This window comes from Uloborus diversus, chromosome 7 (genome assembly GCF_026930045.1).
Source record: "Uloborus diversus isolate 005 chromosome 7, Udiv.v.3.1, whole genome shotgun sequence".
Taxonomy (NCBI): Eukaryota; Metazoa; Arthropoda; class Arachnida; order Araneae; family Uloboridae; genus Uloborus; species Uloborus diversus.
The window spans coordinates 119,549,444-119,573,607 of NC_072737.1; the positions used below are offsets into that span (position 1 = coordinate 119,549,444).

A 24,164-nucleotide genomic window follows, 5' to 3' on the forward strand; every position below is an offset into this window, starting at 1 on the left:
TAAAATTTTCTTGTCGTTATTGCAGAGTTGCCACTATTAACGGAATCACTATAACTAACTTGAATTATATATGTTCATAAGCTGTTAGTTTTTCAATCTGAAGCTCAAGCTGAGGCAGAAAAGCAAGCATATACCGACAGATCAGTTATGACATCCAGAGACTGCACTTTGTCCTTGTTATGCACTTATCAATCTCGAATATTCAAATACCGAGTTGGGGGGCAGATGCCCTTACAGGCGCGTTTCCATGGATAGTTTCGATCCCGCAAATAACCTGCTTTTCACCGCTTTCCGGTTATTTGCAGGGGAAATGTGAATTTTTTTTCCCCTCCTGCTTCCTTCTTTGGTAAATGCGGAGTTTTTAACCCAGAATTCATTACGCGAAACAAGTTCGTCTACTTGCTGGGTATAGCCGCTAAGGATGCTGAGTAAAAAATCGAATCCTCTGGTACAATGGATAACCTCTTTTAATTCGTTAACGGGGAATTTTTTCAACCGTATTTTTTTTTTTTTTTTTTTTCGAGCCGGAGCGGTTATTAGCGAGGTACAAAAGTGTGTTGTGAACGCGAGATTGATATTACCTTCAAATTTGGTTGGTTTAATGAATTTAGTGCACCAGAGAGCGTCTACGCTCGTTAAGGACTTTTTCTCTTAAATGCTAACAGTGGTTGCAGAAAAGGGATACAGTGCACACTGAAAGGCCGAAAATCGAAATCTCTAGTTATCCTATCAAACGGGAAAAAATAAATTGTTTTTTTTTTTATTTATTTTTTTTTTTTTTTTGTGCATCTTTTATAATTTAAAAAAATCAAACTGCAAGTTTTTCACTTTTTTTAAGAATTATTTCAGTTACTACTTATTTTTAAGCGTATTTTTAAGCGTTTCCACTCGTTGTTGAACGCGTTATGCACCTATAAAAGTAATTAAAAAATTGTTCTTCCTAGTTATATGGGTGCCCATATGGGAGGGAAAGTGGGGGTTCAAGCCCCCCCCCCCCCTTATAAATTAGAACTTCCTTGCTTTTAATACTGCTTTCTTTGCAAAAATGTAAAAACATTTCATCTCCAGCCCTTTAATGAATAAATTAGTAAAAAAAGTCAAATTTTAATAACTCTAATCTGCACTGAAATCGGTTTCCATGGGGAAAATATCCTGCTAAAAACGATGGGGAAAAATATATGAGCGCCCCTCCTCCCTTTAAAATTTTTGCATATGGGCGCCCATGTACAGTTATCCGCACGGTTCCCAATTTTCCGGCACCTATCTGTCCATGAGAGTGTTGGATTGTCAGAGCCAGAGATCTACTGTTTTTCTACTCAGGACATTTCCTCTCACTCTATTTCGTTATAATGTGTAATAAGTGTCTTTACAAAACCATTTTAATATATCAACTTCTCACTGTAGTTTACTATTTAAAATCACGTATTTGAATTAACAGGTGTCATCGTGAAACGACAGAGCACAAAACTACAGTTGGTGACATGCCCAGACATAACTCTGGATACCATTGATTTAAATAACACCTCATCAGCGCCACACAGCGGAAGTTGGAAGATTTTCGACCGGGAGGAGCAAGTCCTGACATGTTTATGGAGGGAAGAAATTCTCCTGGATATTCGAAGTCGACGATCACTACCACCGAAAGCCAGATTCGAACAGAGATCTCCAAAAATATGACGACCACTCTTAGGGTCTGGATCCGAAGTTTGCCAGGAAAAAAAATCCGAAACAAAACAGGTAAATCTCAAAATATACATATGTACAACCCAAATTCAAAAATAATAGAATACTTCCCACTTTTTGGAAACAATTTTATTCTTACCAAATATAAGTGCAAATTAGGTATTTAAATGAACGTGCCACCTTTCTTGGACCCTTAAAGTGTGCATTTCATTTAAAATATACTCAATTAAAAATAATTTTTAGACAAAATAATCCAAAAGTTTATAGTGATGAAGATTTACATTGAGTCAAAAAAACTAGAATATTCAAAATTAAAGGGGGAAAAAAAACACTTTCAAAAGAAATAATATCAATACTTGATTGCGTCATTTTTTGCTGGATTCAATGCTTTAATCCTTTCTACACACGGATTCTACCAAACTGTTTACATTAAACGTTTTTGACAGTTTCCATACCCTCTTTAATGCGGCAACGAGCTCAATTTTGATGGCGGGCACCAGGTCTTGAACCACTTTCTTTAGATTTGACGGTACCACAAATACTTGATCGTATTGAGATTGGTACGGTAGAGTTACTTGACCAGTTTGATACCGAAATTCCTCTTTCTGTTTAAAATCTATGAGTCGATTTAGAGATGTGACACGGAATGGAATCTTGCTGAAAGATAAAATGTGTCACTAAATGTGTAACTGCTGTGCCGCAGATGAAGTAGCATGCGGTGTTATTGATAAACAGCGAAAGTCACGCATTGTTTTATTTTAAGATATATATAACTTCCCAATTCCAGCAGCCCTCATGCACCCACAAACAAAGAAGAGGTATCAAAGTGGAGAGAACGTCTTACACAAGATTTCTCATACGCTTTACTTTTGAAACGTCAAACCCGAACACATTTTTTTGTTCACGGATATTTCAAAAAAAGATTCATCACTCAATATAATACTTTTCCAACACTGTTGCCCCTGTTTAAGCTTCTCTTTGCTCCACGAGAGTCGTGCACGTTTCTGCTTCATGTTTATCTTTGGTCTTACTTCGTAGATCCGCAACTAAAACTGCAGTTTATGCAACCGTCCAAGTGTAGTTGACGTGGATAAGATTACTATACACTCTGTCCAACACTTATGGACGTAAAAAGCATTTTTCAACGATTATTTTGGACAATTTACTTTGGCTTCATCTGTGCCAGGTGTAAAAATTTTTCTACCTCGTTTACTTCGGTTACTTTTTAGTTGGTCAGTTCTCCTATATTCCTTTAAAATCTTACATACCAGAGATTGTAAAACGTTCATTTGAATTGAGTTGGATAGTTTTTACTTCCTTTCACAAAAAGGAAGTATTGTATTCGCGAAAAAAAATTTCACTCAAAAATCGACCTTAATTTTCATTTTGCTCACCCCGAATGAATATGTTGAGTTTTTTTCCGACTCGACCACACGTGGATAAGTGCCTAAGAACGTATAGCCATGCGAAATATCCATTTTGAATACTCCCGAGTTAACTACAACGAGTTTTCTCGTGACGTCTGTATATACGTATGTATGTGCGTATGTGCGTATGTATGTCGCATAACTCAAGAACGGTATGTCCTAGAAAGTTGAAATTTGGTACGTAGACTCCTAGTGGGGTCTAATTATGCACCTCCCCTTTTGGTTGCATTCGGAAATTTCTAAAGGGTCTTTTGCCCCTTTTTAGGGGGAAATCATTGGTGATTTCGATGAAAACTTAAGTGGTGTTTTGGCGGACACTTGGCGATATATCGCAATCTTTCAGTCGCCAAGTTTGTCGTCAACTTCTCGACAAAATTGTCGATTTTTTCTTAAATCTGGTTTCAAATTGGCCATTGTTGGTGATATTTAGAGAGTAAACTATTGAATCACGTTAAAATTGCCAATAATGCGGAAATGACATTAAATTGGAGTAAAAGAAAGTCATGTGATACACACATCAGCTCGTTTTTTCTAACTTTAAGAAATGATACAATATTTAACTTCATTTTTTTCCTATTTATCACCTTGACTACAAATTTTGAGCAATAAAAGGCTTTTAAAAGAGCTAAAATTATCTGGGCGCCAAGCTCCATACTTGTGAAACTATAGGGTAACAGGTATGCAATTATTTTCGCTACGGTTTAAAGTTCACATTGAATGAATAGATTATTCTAATTTTTTGACCCATATAAAAAATATATTTTTCCAATGTGTTAATCATCCATAAAATGTTAAAATAATATCTGAAAAGTTGTTTGAATTTGATTTACCCATTCATTAATAAAGAGTTTTAGTCTTTTTAATTTTTATGCGTTCATTTTTTCCGACTCAGGGACACGTTTTGTTCAAACTGTTCTGATAGTCTATTATTTTGAATTTTGGTGTTAGTTAATTTTTTGCATATAATAAACCTTGAGAGATTATAAAGAAAGTTTCATTTTTATTTCAACCAGGAGTCTTTACCATCGGTCATTAGGGTAACGGCACCAGTAAAGACTTCGTTCTCAGGTTAACTTAATTTTCTGAGCTTTTTAACGTATTTAGACTTATACAACTATTTTTCTATCATGCAACTACATCTCATATAACGTTTGGCTGCTTTTGGATCTTCTTGAACTAGTTAATTCTATTTTTATTTGCTCAATTTCAAAAAAAGGTCCGACCCCGAGTAACAGACACCGGTAAATCTGATGATATCCAATAACCGATAGAATGAGGAAAGGATGCGAAATGGATAAAATTCAATTTTTCTCTTCAAAATGTGCAAAAGTTCTTTGCTTTTAGAACTAAAGTCTTATTAAATTTAAATGAACATGAAACATTAGCTGACCTCGTGGGTGGATGTTCATAACCTTCCGCCACTCTGTCTTGTAAATACCAACTGACCCATGAAATTCACTCTGATAACACTAGATGGTTGCACCGTATTCATGGGCCAAAGCAACATCAGTTTTACTCGCCAGAAATTCTTATTATTAAAATCCAAACTTACGACTGTCTGTTACTGGACCCTTGTCTGTTATTGATGGTGCCGTTACTCTACTTTCTAACGCTTTACCTTTCGCGTTCTTTTCAAAAAGATATAATTAACTAATCACGTGTTATATGTATTTCAAATGTATCGTGCTACAGTACCCGCCACTAATAAAATCACTGGATTATAAAATCATCCGCTTTTTAAAATCAAAACTGGAAGAACAGAATCATTGCAATATCAAAACATGCTAAAACCATCTCTAATAAAATAACTATCGCCGTTTTATAAAATCAAACTTTTAGACATCAAACGTAAAATTTTGATACAGAAGTACCAAGAAATGAAGGAATTTCAGAAGGTGACGAAATCTCAGTGCCAAACTTGCCCTTTCTAATAGACGTCAAAAAAGTGTTTGATAGTACAGTGCCCGCCACTAATAAAATCATTGGATTATAAAATCAGCCGCTTTATAGAATCAAATCTGGATGAACAGAGTCATTTCTATATCAAAACATGTTAGGTTTATCCTTTAATAAAATCATCCTCGCCGTTTTATAAAATCAAACTTTTGGAGAGCTTATGTTAATTCTTCTCTGAATAGAACCAGGGTTTTATTTTTTCTTTCAAGGATTTAAAACATTGCAGCACTAATAAAATATTAAATTCCACATAAACAAAAACGCAAAAAAAAAAGGTGAAGGTTGTACGTCTTTTTGGGGGGTGGGGAGGGGAGTTGAATGAAAAAAAAAGAAGAAGAATGAAGCAGTCTCAAGAGAATTGTTTCAAAGCCATATACTCGTATTTAATTGGTGCTGCATGTTTCCACTTCGCAGAACTGTTTCGACATGCAGCCCTGCTCACTCACCACTGAGTCAATCAGTTCGTGCTCATTCAGTTATCTACAGGGATTGACAGTTCATTTTTACAATTGAGTTAAAATTGTTAGCTAGCAAGTCGTGACGACTTGAGTGTGAAAGATTAATTCGAAATTTTGAATTAATATGACAAGCTTCCTAAATGTAGTTAGTGTGATGCTGCAATTAAATTAGGGATTTTTCAATCTTTACTTTCAAATTTTCGTATTCAAACAGCAATAAGTCAATATTTTAAGACCCTTGAGAAATTTTAAAAATGTACCTTATGCAGGTTAAAATGTCAACTGTATTTTGCAACTGAACTAAAATAATACAATACAACTAGACTAAAAATAAAATAAAACTAATCGTAATTTATTTCTTTTTTAGAGTATTTATACTTAAAAACCTTTTTTTTTTTTTCAGTGCATGAGTGCCGGTTTATAAAATCAGCCGCTTTATAAAAACAAATGTCCTCAGAACGAATGTGATTTTAATAAGTGGCGGGCACTGTAACCGATGCACTATAGAGCAAAGAGGAAAATATAACGTAGAAAGTTACAAAACGTTTTGAACATTTTGGTAACTTTCAAACTATATTGAATCTTAACTTTTCTATTATGGTAAAGTATTGCTGCATTGTTGCTTAATTAAAACCCTTGTGCAAATAAAAAGAAATATGTGTGTCATGTTCATTTAAAATGTCAACTGTATTTTGGAACACTTCAAACAAAAATAAATGAAATAATTCATTTCGTTTTTGGAGTTGTATTTAAATTTCAAAACCTTTCATTTTTTAAGTGAGAGTAGGTATGCCGGTTTATAAAATTCGCCGTTTTACAAAATCAAGTGCTCTCAGAACGAATGTGATTTTAATAAGCGGCGGGTACTGTACTTGCATATGGGCAATTCTCAAGAGATGTGCGATTTGTTGTCCCACGCTCTATCAACTTTGGAAAAGTGTTTTTCTTTTCTTTTTTTACTATTATTTATTTATCAGAAGATTATTTAGAGAGCAAAATAACAGGCATTTAACAGTGCAAATATTACATATTTATAAGGAGAATATAAGTACTAAAACGTCATTGCCATCCACTGTTCCTAATCAGAATTTCTGTCCTTAACGGCCTTGCCTAGAGAACAAAAACAAAAATTACGGCGATCTTCGTATATCTAGAAATACGGCGGGGTTCATTTTGACCCTTTGGAAGAAATATGCATAGTTCCCTGCATAATATTATACATTTGTTAAAATTAGTAAAAAATAAACGTATTTGAATAAATACAGTTTGCTTAAAGGATACAAAGTTTTTCAGGATACGTAGTTAAGTACAGTGAACGCCGGTTAATTGAATCAGTGGTTAATTGAATCAACCGCTTTAATGAATCAAATTGTCAAAAACAGAATTAAATCCAGCTTTATTGAATCCGTCGCTTTATTGAATCAGCCGCTCAATGGAATCAAAACTGTTTGGAAGAAACGTGATTCATATAAGCGGCGGTCACTGTATTTTAAGGGGGTCCGGGACACATTTAGAAATTTTTTTTATTATATACTTTAGAGTTTTGAAATTTTTTGCACTGATTCACCATTCATTTAATAAGCAAAATCATAACATAAATATGAAAAAAAAATTATTTAAATTTAATTATTTTTTTTAAATGGGGTTGCTTTAAATTGCTATAACTCAAAATATTCTTGATCAATTTTCAGTTTTCGTAAATGAATTACGCAAAAATATCTAAGCGTTAATTTTTATTCGGCGATTTTAAAAATGTTGATTCAATAAAAAATAAAAAATATTTGAAGAAAAATTTCGAAAAATTCAAAAATACTTTTAAAAAAAATCATAATTTTTGCAGTAAACGTTTTTTTCAAATTCGCCGAATAAAATTTAAAGTAAACTGAAAAAGATATGCTCCAAGTTTCCTTACTTGATCTTTATCGGTTCCTGACTTATAAGAGTTTGAATGCAAGAAATCGGGGAAAATTGCATCATGGAGAAAAACGCGTTTAAAGTTTTAAGGTTAAGTACACATTAGTTAGGTGCATGAAACAAAAATAATTATATCTTTCGTTCTATTTAAGATAGAAAGAAGATTCAAACGTCCTCATAAGCAGAAATTTTCACATGATAAAAAAAAATTGCAAAATTTGACGATTTTTGTGTCCCGGACCCCTTTAAAAAAGTTTTAAAATGCCCTTCAGCGTTGTTTCAGTTGCGTTTCAGTAGTTACCGGCTAATGTTACTTTTTATGTAAAAAACACTTTTTAAATGCTTCATTTCTTAAAATGATATGTTCTAAGAGGCATTTTTGAGTTTCTGCTCTGTTTCAGCATCATTAAATGTATTTGCGTTCCTTTTGTACTCAAAATGGTCAAAATGACCCCTGCCCACACTTTTAGTTGCAACTTTTAGTTGATTTAGTTTGGGTTTAAAAAAATTACAATTTTCTTAAAAACTTTTTATTGTGACACAGCACAATTATTTAGGAGAAGTCAAGAGAGAACTAACCTTTTTATTAAAATACAGAGAAGCAGTTAGCAGTAATTTTTGCTTGACCGCATATATCACTGTGTTTCTTGCACAGTTGCATCTATTTACAAAAAAGCAACGTTTTCTTCCCTAGGGAAAGGTTGCCGTCAATGAACCACATAACACTTTTGACCTTTTTTAGGAAGTAGTTCAGACTCAAATTTTATATTGACGATAGGAATAATTACTCAGTATATTTCTCCTTTAATAAAAATGTTCGCTTTTATGTTAAATGTATTCAATATAGAATGAAAGTTAAAAAGAAATATTTTAGCATGTGGTCCATTCATGGGAACCAGTTGCTATGGGTGGGCAATTGAGTTTTCATCGTTGAACCACATTCTAAATAAGAAATTAAAACCGTAAAATATAAATAGTTATTACAGGAGATAAACAAACACTACAAATAATAGCAAGTTATTCAAAAAGAGAAAATTGGTTTTTTAAAATTATTTTTTATCTCAGGAAAAACATAAAATCCCCTTAGGACTCACACAACACAACTGTTTTCACCACATCTCGCTCCCCACTTGATATTTTCTAACACGTGACTTACACTTCTTAGCTAAAATTTCATATTGCCTCTTTTAAACAAATGGGAGTACTGTTTCATCGTTTCGACCAAGTTCAAAAATTTTGATCCACAAAGATTTCATTCGACGACAAGGATTTTGCTATAGCACGTTGCATGCCCTCAGTTATCCACTGACTTTATTTTACTTATTTTGGTATTTTTCTCGAACAACAAACGTACTTAAAACTGTTTTAAAGTTTACTGTAACAAATACTGAATCGACTCACGTTTTTAAGTTGAAAATATAACTGAGGGGAGTTTTCAAAACTTATTTTTAAAATATTATTTCATCATTATCGCACTTATTTAAGAAGATTGATCAATTATTAAAGATAATCGAGCTGAAACTTTAATAATATTTGTAAGATTCCATGAATTAACCACTTTGTTAGCTGGTTCATTCATAGAAACACCTAGCGGTTCAATGATAGCAACTGCGTCATTTTGAGTGTTTTCGTAGTTGTCATTGCTGTAACGATTCATGATGAAACTTTAAATATGTGGAATTATACTTGAAAATGCACTCTTTGAAGTCAATGTTCCCATTTAGTTGTTCAGTAATATTCAAAGCATGTAAAAAATAATGTAAATGTCAATCATTAGTAAGTGAACAGTAGAAATCTTATTTGGACGTTTAAAAATATGATGTATTGATTCAATCTCCTTGAAGATTCTACATTGGACATTTTTGAGACAACAGAAGACACTAAAACTGATTTCATGCCATAGAAAACTCTGATGGGGAAAATGTTTTCGAAGTTCAGTCATGGAACCGGTTCATTGACGGCAACCTTCCCCTACATTAAGCATTTAATTTCCATTCTTTATTGTTTCGTATTATACTAAAATAAAAATTAAAATTAATAGAAGCAATTATAAATAAATCTAAATAATAAATCTAAACAAATCTAAAATAAAGCTAATTTTTAAAAAATCTTGTTTTCGCGGTATAAAAGACTATTCTTTATGAACCTTTTTCTCTCTTTTTATATTCCTTATACACCTAAACCTGTTTTTATGCGGTCTTTTGTTATGCGATTTTTTTTTTCGAATATTTTTTTTTGTACAATATATTGAAATTTCAATCAGATTGGGATTCAATTGACGAAATTATTTTTCGATCGAGCGCAAGATAGCTTCTTCCAAGTGCATAGGCAACCCGATGGGAAGTCACTGTGAGACTGTGACTTCCCAAAAGTTTCCTTATTCGGGAAATTTTGTCCGACTACTCGGCAAAAATTATCACTTGGTTTATTTTGATTTCGTTTAAGAGCCATTGTCTGTAAGAATCAGGCAGTTTAAAGCATTTGTGATTGTTGACATTTTTAATTTTTTTTATTTTCACATATGTTGTTCCTTATCATAAATGTAATGTAAATCCGAAATTAGAGCTTTGTCTGATTCACCATTTTTGAGAAAACAATTTTTTTTGTTTAAGGGGCGTGGCACATTTTTGCCGGTTTTTCAAATTTGCAGATTTTAATGTGGTTGTTAATTGCTTGAAGCGCCCTTATAATGACATGGATTTTTTAATTCCATATTACTATATGGTCTTGTTAGATACTGTTACAGCTGTCAAATCGGTGACACTACGAGGGCGACGCCCACAAACTCCGTTTAAAAATAACCGAAAATGAATTTTTTTTCTATATTCAAGGCCAATTTTCTCAAAGCGCCTTCATGATGGCACCAACATTTTTAGATCATTTTCTAGCCACACTTACATACATCAAAAATATGTATCAAAATCGGTGTCACTATAAGGGCGCCAGAAGATATTGGAACTTTTATTCGATAAATTTCACAAAAACACAAATATTTAGAATCTATTTACAACTGTCGCCCTCATAGCAGATATCTGATACTACATTAGGTTGATAACCAACATGTTTGTCTAACATTTGCACAAAAAAAAATCGGTGTCACTCCTATTATTTTTGGAAATATAATCGTTCCAAGTTAGTACGTTATGGCGTTTTTTTTTTATATTTATTTATTTAATATTTTCACACCCAGATTTTTTTTGTACATATTTATTTTTAATTTAACACAAAGAAGTGTACCTTATAACATAAACAGCTTTGGGCAGCAAGAGAGTCTTTTTCTTGAATAGAAAATACCCGTTTTGATATAAGTACCAGGTGGATCTATTGTGCATAACATGTCTAGACTATTATACCAATACTCGTCTTGTTTTTTCCGGCCAAACAAATTTATTTATTCCAATTGTTCTTGACATGCATTTGACATAAACTTGCCAATGGTCAACTTCTACTCTTTTTCTGGGATACCATGTTTTCCTATGCTTTAGTGCTACAAAATTAGCAGTTTTCAATAAGATCTACGTTATCCTCAAATTCAGTTTCAGATTCTGAATGTTCGCTTTCTTCAATATTCTCATTTGATGTATTGAGAATGCATTCGTTTTTTTTTTTTTTTTTTTTTTTTTTTTTGTTTCTTCCATCGAAAAGAAAGGATAGGATTTGTTTCATAGTACAATACTCTGAAGCAACGAACAGTTTTTTCCCCGTTACGAACTGCATTTCTCATGTAGTGTGCAACTTGACAGGGATATTGTTTTTTCCCAGTATTTTCACTAATCGTAAATTGTTCTTATAAATACTCCTTCTGCTTTGAAGTGAACTTGAGCTGAGCTCGTAAAGGTAGGGACCATCCAATTTCATTAAATTGAACTTTTGGCAATGCAGGGGTATTTATTAGTTGAAAATTTGAAGCATTTATATGAGATGTTTGTAAGAGCTTCTCTCTATACATCTTTCGTATAAAATCCATTTGCAAGTTGAGGTCAAATGTATGTCAAGAACAATTGGAATAAATAGATTTGTTTGGCCGAAAAAACAAGATGAGTATTGGTATGATAATCTAGACATATTATGCACAATACATCTGCCTGTACCTATATCAAAACGGGCATTTTCTATTCAAGAAAAGACGCTCTTACTGTCCATAGCTATTTATGTTAAAAGATACACATTTTTGTTTAAATTAAAAATAAATATGTTCAAAAAAACTATCTGGGGGTGAACAAATTAAATAAATAAATATAAAAAAACGCTATAACGTACGAATTTCGAACGATTATATTTCCAAAAATAATAGGAGTGACACCGATTTTTTTTGTGCAAATGTTAGACAAACATGTTGGTTATCAACCTAATTTAGTATCAGATCTCTGCTATGAGGGCGACAGTTGTAGTTAGATTTTTAATATTTGTGTTTTTGTGAAATTTATCGAATACAAGTTCCAATATCTTCTGGCGCCCTTATAGTGACACCGATTTTGATACATATTTTTGATGTATGTAAGTGTGGCTAGAAAATGATCTAAAAATGTTGGTGTCATCATGAAGGCGCTTTGAGAAAATTGGCCTTGAATATTGGGCCTTGAAGTTAATTGGCCTTGAAAAAAATTCATTTTCGGTCATTTTTAAACAGAGTTTGTGGGCGTCGCCCTCGTAGTGTCACCGATTTGACAGCTGTAACAGTATCTAACAAGACCATATAGTAATATGGAATTAAAAAATCCATGTCATTATAAGGGTGCTTCAAGCAACAAGAACTTTAAAATCTGCAAATTTGAAAAAACACGCAAAAATGTGCCACGCCCCCTAAATTAAAAAATTTAATTTCCCAAAAACGGTAAGGCAGACAAAGCTCATATTTTGCACAAACATTACATTCATGATAAGGAACAACATTTGCAAAAATAAAGAAAATTAAAAGTGTCAACAATCACAACCTGCCTGATCCTTACAGACAATGGCTCTTAAATATTACAATTTTGTAAGTTTTTGGGTTATTTTTTATGTGAAACCTTTTTTTATGCGGTTCCTATCCACCGCATAAATAAAAATATTTTTTAACTGTGTTGCGAAAACAACTTTTTAAAGCTACTCGTGAAGTTTTAAACAATTGTGTTTTATGCGGTTCCTATCCACCGCATAAAAACAGGTTTGGGTGTACCGTCTTATCTCCTTATTTTATCTGTTCCTTTGTCTAAGTTTTCCTTTCTCCTATCTTTCCTTTAAAGAGTGTCCAAGAAGTTCCTATTTCAATTCCTTCTGTACCAAAAGCTCCTCCCGAACCAAAAACTTCCCCTGAAAAGAAAACCTTACCTGAAAAGAAAGCTGCTCCCTTAACCCTCGAAGAAGCATACAAGGAGTGTTTCAAGGAGATGCAGAGATTGGTAAGCTTTTGAAATCGTTAGCATTCGTTGTTAGAAGACTTATTTGGAATCAAATGTTGGGATACAGGACGTATGTATTAAAAATGCAGGGATACTCAACCGCTGCACAGTGCGGCAAAGGAACCAAAGTGGGAAATGCGACTTTTTTACCATCTTGTTTTATTTTATTAATCCTTTTATAGTGACCTCAGTGAAGTGGAATTAATTTGAGCTTTTAATCCGATATCATAAAAACAAAGGATAGAAATCATGTTTGAACATGTGGCAGATCGCATTTCTCTATCAGTGAAACAAGTTTAATTTAGTAGGCTCTTCTTTCGTGTTGAGGTCACATTGGTATTTTTTATAAATTTTACTATATATGTGTTTATCTTCAATTTAGTATGGAAGACATCAATGGAGTTGAGTAAGATCCATTTTTTCGTTAATATCTTTAAATAAAACTTTTTCGTTAAAAAAGTCAAAAACGTTTTCAAATAAATATTTTTCAATTTTGACCCAAAATATTCTTAGTTTCTGAAATATTTTGATTTAATAACGATTATACATTACAAATATACAAATATTCCCTGTTTTAATCTACTTTGAATAGTTCTGGTTGATTCTCCAAAAACCTAACGTTTTCCACAGTTTTTTTTTAAATAAAAATGCTGAAAAAAAAAAAAACAGGAAAAAAATGAATACTTACTCTTTATTAAGAACGTATTAGGAGAAAAATAGAGGAAACTCACTTTAACTATGGTATGATAGTATACATTAAAAAATCCCGTCAAGAACGACTTTTGTCTACTTCGACAGTATAAAAGTGCCGCACTGTGTGATGGTCCGGTGAACCAGTATCGGTCTTTGGGGAAAAAAAAAAGACTGGTCCTCAGGGATTTATAACTCTCTGAGTTTTTTTTTTTTTTTTTTTTTTAAGAAATCCTTTATAATAACAACAGTTATTTATTCATGCGAGGTTTTTCTCGTTATTTAATTCGATTACTCTCGTGTATCATAATTTTCTAGATTTTTTTTTTCCAAAAGTTAGCTCTCTTATGTGTAATAAGTAATCTATTTGGTATTTGTTTCTGATTTATTTTCTTTGAATATAAGATATGAGTAGTTTCCTATCTCAACCTTTTTTCCATCTGCGGAGCGGTAAAAATTTAGAAAAAAAATTTAAAAAACTTCGTGGGCGGGTGAGTTGTTATATTTTTACAATAAATAAATAAATAAATAAATAAAAATAAAAATAAGAAAAAAACAGAAAGGAAAGGAAACTAGATAATAAAGAACTTAAAAACTTTAACTGTGAGATTTTTATTGTGATTTGCTCGGAATATTATTTAAATGAAAAAATAAGTGATTATTTTACTTATTATCTACATCGAAAAGCACCCGTCAAGATACTACAGGTGAAAACTGCTTCTACATTTGAACAAAACAATTGCCTGTTTGATGATATTTTGATAGTTGAAATTTTAACCCTAACTCCAGTGGATTAACCCTAAACTTCAGTAGATGGCGTTCATTGTTGACCACTTTTTCGTTTCTTCATTCTCCTGAAATGACAGGTTTACCAGTAAAACAGTTAAGTTACTGGATCCAGTTCAGCCCTGTCAAATAAATCGTTTCCCCTGCATTTTAAACATTACCAAAACATATTATCAAATTACCATGCCGTGCACGAGTTTCATTGTTGATGACGTGAGGAGCGTTACTCTGTCATCATTCTAATATTGTATAAAAAGTACTATAATAACTTATTTTTTCATCTAGATAATATTCCAAGTAAATCTTTATAAAAGTCTAACAGTTCACGTTTATTATTTCCTAGTACCCAGTAAAAAATTTTTGAAAAAAAAAAAAAAAAAACTCACCTAAAGATTGAGAAACGACATCTTATATCCAAAGAAAATGAATAAGAAACAAATCATTTCAAAAAATAACCAAATAGATTCAAACCCTTTAACTTGATAAATAACGAGAGTAATGGATCTGTGTTTTTTTTTTATTATTATTATTAATTTTACTTTAAAGAATAGAATTTTGCGCATAGGTTAAAGGATCGTTACGTTTTTCACAAGTATTTCGGATGGCAATATCCTGAATTTGCGTTTCTTGTGAATTCAGGGAGAACTGATAGTGGATGTAAACAAAGCAACGTGACACTTGGAGATTCCGTTATCTAATTGGCGATGGAATGGAAAAAAACAACGCCAAACAGATAAGCGAAATGTTCCTGAGAAGAATCGCCAATCCAATGAGTAATTCTATAGAGTTGCATGTGGTTGGCGTCAAACAGCAACCCTCTTTGTTTACTTCCTCTATCAATTCTCCTTCAATGAACTATAGTTGATGCAATTTCTATACATGAAAACACTCTTTAAACCTCAATGTAAATCTGATTTACAAATGTTCATCTTCGTTTTGTCCTCATGAAATTTAAAGACTTCTTTAGGAGGATTCAAAGTTGCAATAATACAATTACACTAGAGGACTCGACAGACGTTGTTCTGTTCAAACTTTGTAAATTGAAAAGTTAAAAAATTTCAATAAACTATCAAGTGTTTGAACCGTTCTGTTGAAAAAAAAAATGAGTTAAAAAAATGTTTTAAGCTGCTATGGTGTCAGAATGCGTATATTTATTACAACTTGATTTATCTAATGCTCAATGAGCAGTTGGTTTATTATCTATTTTTTCTCCCGTACTAGTTGGTTTGTTCCTTCAGCCATACTCAAAGTATAAAAAGTGTCCTCAGATATTAAGCGTAAAAATCTAACTACCCATCTAGAACAAACGGGAAATCCCGCTCCAACATCCCCATATGAAAAAGAATAAAACAATCAAAAGGATATCGTTTAGAAAAATGATAAAGGTAAAAACAGTTCTCTGAATAAGCGAAAATCTCTCATCCCTCCGCCCCTCCCTCTCGATGTAAAATAAATATTTTCTTCAACTAAAATGACTAAAAATTCTTTAAAAACGAAAAATAATTCTTTGCAATTTGAAATATTTCTCCAAATAAACAAAAAATACAATAAGCTACATTAACAGTAGCTTTAAAATGTAAACAAATGATCACGCAACTCTATTATTTATAGCCAAAGTCGCGAAGCCACCACGTTATTACTCTAATAAAGCCGATCAAAGAGCGAAGCCAATTTCGACCGATTAGCTGTCCGATCTTTTGAACGAAAACTTTTTAAACTTCATATATTGCCTCATTTATTCTTTCCACCAAAGATAAAGATATTCCACTGTACTGATCTTTTGTGTACAGAACTACCCTGTTGTAATTTATATGCATGAAAATAAAATTTGTTTCATCTTTAAATTCCATCATTTTTTCTTTTAATACTGTACTGAATAGTTAGATAATCCTTAAAGTCTTCTTGACATTGGTTTCAAAAACTCAGATGGATAAGAGCCGAAAAACAACTGTTGCTAGGTACGGTACTTCCTGATCATTCAATTAGGAAAATCTAAAGCACCGATCCGGTGCTTTAGATTTATTTACTCTATCTAAATATCTAATAATATAATTCTATCTAATAATATAATTCTATATATTATTAGATTAGATTCCACAGAACACACGTTTTGCGTATGGGCGCCCATATGCAAAGTTGAAAGGCTGGGCTCAAATATTTTCATCACGGTTTAGCTGGATATTTTCCACGTGGAAACCGATTTCAGGGCAGATTAGAGTCATTAAAATTTGACATTTTTAATAACTTATTCATTAATGGCTGGAAAAACAATGTTTTTACATTTTTGCAAAGAAAAAAAGTACTAAAAGCAAAAAAGTTATAGTTTCAAAGGGGGGGGGGGGGCTCGAGCCCCCTTCAAGTTCTGGGTACCTGAAGTAGATTTCTTTGTGTATAAATATACTAATATTCATAACACATTAACTGTAAAATGTGTTACTTTATTACTCTAATAGGATTCCCAATCATTTTCTACAAGTCTTCCAGATGTCCTGCCAGAGATATCTACTCAATCCTCTGAAAGCTCATATGAAACGACAGAGACGCCATTCGGCACGACCACAACCTTAACGAAAAAAAGTGAGCAATTTTATTATTGTAGCCTAATTGCACTTAGACACAATAGCATTTGAAGCAAATTATCATTTGGTGTTTATTTTTTTACATCGCATTTAGTGTTATCAGGCTTGGCTTTGGGATAGGTGACACCTGTCACTGGGGTCTATATCAATGCTTAGGACAACAGTTGTCTTGATGCCAAAATTAAAATTAATAATAATTTATATTAGAGCAGTGCCATACGATACACTGCTTTAGTTTTTAAAAGGATCATTCAAAGAATGTACCTGGTATATTCATTAAGTTACCGTTCTTAGCTACCAGTTTGTTTTGCACTCTTGGCTTCCTTAAGAGGTTTTCCACCTCCAGCTCGGTCACTCCTATGCCGGGCTGATGAGTGCTAATAAGCACGAAACTGCAATCTTCGGCTGGAATTGACTGAGCTGGCGGTATATTTCATCTAATGTACCTGGGTTTGAATACACAAAACGCTGTTTGGAAATAAACTGGAAACTTGATTTTAAATTTCTGCATAATTAAAACTAAAATTCACGGTAATACATAATATGTAATAACTAGGACTCGACCGATGCATCGGCCTGGCCGATGCATCGGCGCCGATGGTTCAACGATTTAGCCATCGGCATCGGCATCGGCGGCCGATGCTAACTTGCAGGAAACATCGGCCCATCGGCCTTAAAAACATCGAAAAGCCGATGGAATTGGCCGATGTTTTTGAAAAAAAAAAAAAGGACTTTTGTTGTTTTACATTTTAATACAAAGTAAAGGGAATTATTGTTTTCAAACAAAATTGTTTACTTAAATTTCAGTATGAATTTCTATAGTCACCCCTGAAAGAGTTTTTAATACTGCATTCAGGTACCAAACAAGTTAATTATTGCGTTGTTTCTTGCTGCTGGATGTATGTATGTATCTCTCATAAGTCAAAACTTAAAAATGGTAAGCTGTAGAAGGCTAAATTTTCGCATGTGGGATGTGCGCACGTTCCAGTTGTGCACTTCGCTTTTTGTTTTCGATCGGGTGTACTAAAAAGCTTATTAACCGATTTTTTTTGTGGCTATTAATTACTTATTTCAAAGCAAAATTAATATAGCGTCTCAGACTGACGATCATTTAGTGATATATTGCAGAACTGGAGACTATGAAAACAAATATGAGATGCAGAAACCGGTTTTGTTTCATTTTGTTAGATTCCCGTTGAACCGACGGTAACTTTTAATTTTTCGATATTTGTAATATGAACCACAGTAATGCAGTCTTTTCTGTATCGCTTCGGCGGAGCTACATGTTTGGGGCCCATCGAAATATATTTTGGGGCCCTATTTCTCTATCACAAAAGTTGTAAAACATTTATCATAAGCATTTTAGTAACTCCTACGGTGCCCCTATGTATATGGGACCTCTCGCGCAATTGCAACATTCGCTATATTTTAAATCCGCCACTGCACGTCAAAACAAACTCGGGTGCAAGTTTTAAAAGGGTTTTTCTGCTCAATATTTATGATTATTTTGAACTCTATTTTTTTCCGACTATTTTTTGTATTTCCGATATCACTTGCGTGCCCCTCCTCCCACTCCCTCAATTTCTGAAATTAAACTCTAGTTGTACTTCTGAGTTGTTTAAAACTAACACCATTCATAAAATTAGAGATTTTTTTCAAGCTTTATCTATTGTTTAGGAAGAATTTAGAGTATTCATGTAAGAAATTGATTGAAGACGTTTTGAATGGTGGCATAACTCGGAAAACAGGGACTTTTGAATTTTTTCTTCGGAAGTGCTGAAGTAGATTCAGAAACTCTTCCGAGACGTTGGTGGTAGCGGTTCTGTACTAAAAAAATTAAGTCGAAGTTGCGGCCGAAGTTTAACGTTGTGAGTTACTCCAAAAACAGAGGGTGACCCCCCTAACCCATCCTCGTCGTTTCAAGCATTTCTTAAATAATTAGCGGTTATTCATTTTGGTCAAGAAATGCCATCTTGCGTATTTCTTGTACTTATTTCATCTATATTTTGTAATGCGCCATCTTTTTTGCATCATTAATAGCGATCGATTTTTTTTTCTGTTGTAAGTAACTATTTTTATGTCTTTATAAAAAATCAAGGAATAAGTTATTTTCGTTTTCATCATATGTTTAATAATATGTTATAGAAAAGTTTCAAGGATTTCCTACTATGCCATTTTTTAAATTTCAGAAAATTATTGTTAAATTGAAAAATTTAATTTGAATTTGTTTGTAGTGCTGCATAAAAGATTAAACATTAAAATTGCTCAATATTACGTGTGCAAACATCAGATCAGGTAGTATATGTATTCAGTTATTAACTTGGTGTAAATATTGAGTTTGTTTATTGTAGCTGCGTTTTAAGAACCTCGCTCTTTTCATGGCTATTTCTTTTTTCCGCAAAACTTATGTCATTGTTATACATTTATGAAAAATGCGAACTTTTCTATTCATAAATTTTAAATAAGTATAAAAATATTCCTATTATGATTTAATATTGTAATTTATCTGTTACCTTTTTTGTTTAATTTGATGATTAAAAAATGTCGACGTGCAATCTTTCCACTTTAATTGCGTAATTTGTTGACGGTTTCATAGTTTTATTCTTTTTTTTTTGTATGATAAAACAACATAATTTAATGTTTTTTAACTATGTTTAGTTTACCTAAATCATACAATCTTACAATATTACTGAAGTCTTTGTTATGTGTTCAATTAAAAAAAAAATCAATTGGTTATTAAACAGTATCTTTGTTTTTCTTCCTTTTTTTTTTTTTGGCTGTAGTTCTTTGTCTTCCATCATACAGCACACAAAAAAGTAGAAGCATTACTACACCCTATACAGATTGTGCGTAGTACGATCCAAAAGTTCGGGGAACAAGTTGTATAAATCCTTACCCAGAATAGTTCACATTACCGAAGCACATCCACCTTCAAAAGGTCATTTTGAGGGACTATGTACTTCTGCCAGTGTTCATATAACTTTTGGAAACACTCCTGGAAGCCATTTTTTGCTACCTTCTGTGATGCAGCTTTATCTTCTCCTGACGGAAGAAAGCGGTGTCCATGTAAATGTTTTTTTTTTTTTTTGCTGGGAACAGGTAAACATCACACGGAACTAAGTCCGACGAAATGTTATGTTATTTGCTTATCATATAAGAGTATTGACCAATCGAACCGTGCATCCTCAACAAGAAAGTCGCCTTCTTCCCCACGATGAAGTTGAAGCAGCAGCGCAAGAGGCCTTACAGGAGGTTGCGACAAATGTCCAGGAGCCCTTCTAAAAGCTATACGAACGTTGGCAGAAGTGTATAATCGTTCAAGGTGACTATTTTGTAGATACAGTGGCTCCCAAAAGTGATCGTACACCCACGACTTTCAATGAAATAAGCCCCTATGGCATTGGTTAGAATTAATATTTCGGAATAGGTATTTAATTATAAGATCTATGATCTATTTTTAACAAAACTGCATGAAAATTTTTAATAAAACATGAAAACTTAATTTTTTAAAAATCAAAAACCAAAAAGTGCCGGAAATTTTATTTTACAGAAGTCTTCGTACACTTCGGAAAAAATAACAAAAAATTAGTAAATAATCTAACTTTTTATTAGTAGAATATCATGCAGTAACAATAACAGCTTTTAAACGTCTGAGAAGAGATTTCATTGTTTTTTCTGTCTTTTTTTTGTGCAATTTCTGAGTAAATGTTCAGCCGCACTACGAGTCTTACTGTTTCTAGTTCGTTTTTCGTATCAATGATGTATTTTCGTAATCTAACCACCAGATATCTCCAAATATGTTCCATTAAGTTTAAATCTGGCGATTGAGGAGAAATTTCTAAGCTTAAGGACAAATTTTGAGGCACCAAACTCGAACGTGTGCTTCTTATCGTTAACTTGATAAAAAACAAAGTTGTTTCTGATTACCAAATTTTGGGCTAATAGTTTAAAATTGGTTTTTGAAATATTTAAGTGAACAGCATGATTCATTATTTCATCAAAAAATTCCAAATTTCCAAGTCCTGATGCTATTATGCACCTTCACACAAAAAACACCTTCATGTCCTGATTAACTGATCCAGTTAAGCTCTTAAGATTAAATTCCTCATTTTTTCTTCTGTTGACAATTATGCACTATTTTAACCCAAAATATTGAATTTACTTTTATCTATAAGTAAGACGTTGTTTCAAAACGTTTTGAGCTTATTTATCATTTATTTTACGACGGAAAGCGTAAGTTTACTGCTTTTCGCGCGAACAAGAAATTTTCTGCGGGAGGGGTCCCCTTTAATCCAGCTAATCAGAGAACTTGGCGAACAATTTTAGGTGAAAATTAAACGTAAAATGTTTCATTCCATTCTGTAGGAACTTTTTCAACGCTCAAATGTGTATTTTTCATAATTTTTTTTAACTGTAAACCTCCGATCACGCTTTGTTAACTTTGCCAGTTGACCCTTTCTTACCTTGTTTTCGATCCGATTCTTGTCTTTAAAGCATTTTATCAAGCACTTCACTATAGAATGGTATAAATTAACTAATTTCGAGACATTTCAAACCAATTTATGGCTACTGTGAGGGAAAAAAATCAAATTTCGAATCGTGTTTGTTGTTTTCTGCGCATACCTGCCATTTAAAAATAATAAGCAGAAGCTTAGGGAATAAATAAACAGAAAATTAAAGGCAAATGACTTTACAGTGTCATTACAATGTAAAAACAATAAAAAAAACCACATATAATAATTTTAATCATGAATTTATTCGAAAATATTTCAGTGTACGATGACTTTTGTGGCGTATTTTTTCTCTGTCTCATCGTTTTTTGACAAATTTCAAAAATGAAATTTGGCAATATTTTGAGAAAAACTGCTGGGTTTTATTCAGAATGGCATAGGAATAGTGTAAAAAAATGGTCTTCATATTCGAATTCAGTTTTGCGTTATTTTGGTTTTACTACAAAATTTCAAAGTGTACGAACACTTTTGGGAGCCACTGTAGATGTACTTCGGTAATGTGAACTATTCACGATATTTTTATACAACTTGTCCTCGAACTTTTAGATCATACTACTTACGTATGAGTTTTCAACTTTCTATTTCATAACGTTTTTGTGTAACATAAGTTTACGCGCATGAAGACATCACAAGAGAATTTGCGATAATTAACTAAGGAGGCTTTCAAAATGGATATTTCGGTCATCTATATGTTCTTAGGTACATATGCGCTGAAAAAACTTGTAAAGTTTAAATTGGATGATAGTAAAATAAAAATTTAGGTCGAAATCTGATTTTTTTGGGGGGGGGGCGGGATTACAATTCCTTATTCCTAGAAAGGAAGTAAAGTGAAATGAATCAATGATCCTTTAAATCCTTGACAATCTTATCAATTTATTTCTGTTAGATTTTTTTTTCTTTTTTTTTGCCATCGGCCAAAAGCATCGGCCATCGGCCATCGGCAATCGGCCATTTGAAGGAAAACAATCGGCCATCTTTGAACAATCGGCCAACAATCGGCATCGGCCCATCGGCCAAAAAATGCCATCGGTCGAGCCCTAGTAATAACTGGGGTTGTTATAAAAGCTTGATTGGAAAAATAAGTTTTGGGAAATGGGATCAATTCCTTTTGCAAAGCTGTGATGTTACGTTCAAAATTATGCAGGTTAATATTCACAAGTGAAATTCTGGTGCTTTCTTCTTGAGCACATGAAAATTTCAATCCCAAGCACTTTATATGCAGTATATAGGCTAGAAAATGACAATCAGTAACTGCCTGTTTAAATCCGTATGCCATTTCTTTTTCCTAAGCACCCTCAAGATTCTCGTCCTTTTGTTATATTAGTCTAAGTGGTTTGAGCATCTGCTATTTCTGAACTAAATCAAAGGTAATAGCAAGAAATTTTATTTTTTACAATAAGATGAAATGGAGTTACATTTTATAGTTTACATCAACAAGTATCATTTAGTATAATTACCCAAACTATTAAAGACATTTTTCAGTTTTTGCCAGCTTCTGCCTGTTTTTGCCGGTTATAACCAGTTTCTGCCACGGGCAGGGCAAAAACCAGTTTCTGCCGGGAGAATCTCAACTCGGTAGAGAAAACACCTAAATCTTTAAAAACCAAAATAAGCCTTGCGTCATACTCGTAATATGAAAATACTACTTCCTTGTCTAAAACTCTTGGCAATATGTGAGTCTAAAAATCAAGATAAGCCTCGGTTCAGACTATGAAATCAACTCAAAATGACGAATTAGGGGGCGTCCCAATCATCCCTTGAACTTCGGGTATAAAATTCCCCCCTGTGCAGCTTTCTAATGGCTCTTTAACACGCAGCAAAAATCAAACAAGTATGACTTCTTTTTTAATGAGATATTTGCAATTCTATGATTTTCATTAAAATTGGAATAAAAATCATGACATCTTTTTTCTAAAAGAAAGGCATCCTATGTTCACCTCGCAGACCCCGACAACATGTGTACAATATTTCAGGGAGAACAGTTGGGTAGCATACTTGCCAATCTTTGAAGAAGAAAAAAGGGAGATTCTCCACTAGAGGTATATAGATGATTCACCAGCGACATATTTCACAACAAAATTATTAAATTATGTTTTTAAATAACATAAATACTAAACTTAAAGTGAAATGGGGCTTTTTCTCAGATGTAAGCTCATCGGTACAGAAAGAAAAATAAAAAATTCAGCAAAAGAGAACCAAATAATGAGTTAATTGCTCAAAGTTTCGTACATTTCATAGTCTCTACCAAAAAAGTCGCTACAAAAATTTAATTACTAATATTCCCCAAAAGAAATCATTTTTTTATGAAAATAAAATACAAAATAAGTAGGTATAGGGTAGCAAATGTTAAAATAACTTCAAAGTTTCAAAATAATGGAAATATTTTCAAGATGCAAAAGGATTGAAATCTGCGGCAATTTTCGGCAAAGCATGTGTTTCTTTGAACATGCAACATGGAAAGCTTCCGAAAATACATTTTTACGAAATGAGTTATTAAATTGGAAAAATCATTTTCCCCTGATGTTGGTAGGTGACTAGAAAAGGGCGCCATCTATTGAGAAGAAAGTGAAACTTTTTGATGATTGATTGCAAAAACGGAAGAAAAAGGTAAAAAACGGGAAATCGGGAGATGGGAGCAAAAAGAGTCTCCCGTTAAAAACAGTAGAGTTGGCAAGTATGGGGTAGTTAAGGCTTAGAACGGTAACAAACGAACAAATCACTTTCACATTTATGATATTAGAAAGGATTGCTACAGTGAAGCACCGTTCATACGTTTCTC

The 24,164-nt window shown here is 32.9% G+C and overlaps 1 protein-coding gene and 1 long non-coding RNA gene across 5 annotated transcripts in view; both read left to right on the forward strand.

Moving 5' to 3' along the window:
- Nucleotides 1-24,164, forward strand: part of LOC129226583 (synaptopodin 2-like protein) — a 178,717-nt gene that overhangs the window by 84,282 nt on the left and 70,271 nt on the right. The gene's annotated exons all lie outside the window — the stretch shown is intronic.
- Nucleotides 1,497-16,868, forward strand: LOC129226584 (uncharacterized). Its single transcript, XR_008580800.1, has 3 exons — nt 1,497-1,737; nt 12,664-12,819; nt 16,749-16,868. It is a non-coding gene; the product is annotated as an uncharacterized LOC129226584 (long non-coding RNA).